A 519-nucleotide genomic window follows, 5' to 3' on the forward strand; every position below is an offset into this window, starting at 1 on the left:
AAATTGTCGTTTGTGCTGCTTTGGCTTTGAAGATATTAATGAAAATGTAAAGGTCAAAACGTCAACCAGCCCCCCCACCTTCTTCAAATCAGACAAATGGGTGTCAATTAACTCAGCTCCGTTTGTGTTGGTTTGTTCAGCAAAAATTGTCGTTTGTGCTGCTTTGGCTTTGAAGATATTAATGAAAATGTAAAGGTCAAAACGTCAACCAGCCCCCCCACCTTCTTCAAATCAGACAAATGGGTGTCAATTAACTCAGCTCCGTTTGTGTTGGTTTGTTCAGCAAAAATTGTCGTTTGTGCTGCTTTGGCTTTGAAGATATTAATGAAAATGTAAAAGTCAAAACGTCAACCAGCCCCCCCACCTTCTTCAAATCAGACAAAAGTAGTGTCAAATGTTTGTGCTACGTTTGTGAAGCAAAAATTTTCGTTTGTGCCGCTATCATCTTAATGATATAAAGAGATGTTTCTAGAGGTCATCAAAGGTCAGCCCCCCCACTTTCTTCAAATTAGACAAACA

This window comes from Cyprinodon variegatus, unplaced genomic scaffold, assembly GCF_000732505.1.
Source record: "Cyprinodon variegatus isolate N-32 unplaced genomic scaffold, C_variegatus-1.0 Scaffold2492, whole genome shotgun sequence".
In the NCBI taxonomy this organism is placed as follows: domain Eukaryota; kingdom Metazoa; phylum Chordata; class Actinopteri; order Cyprinodontiformes; family Cyprinodontidae; genus Cyprinodon; species Cyprinodon variegatus.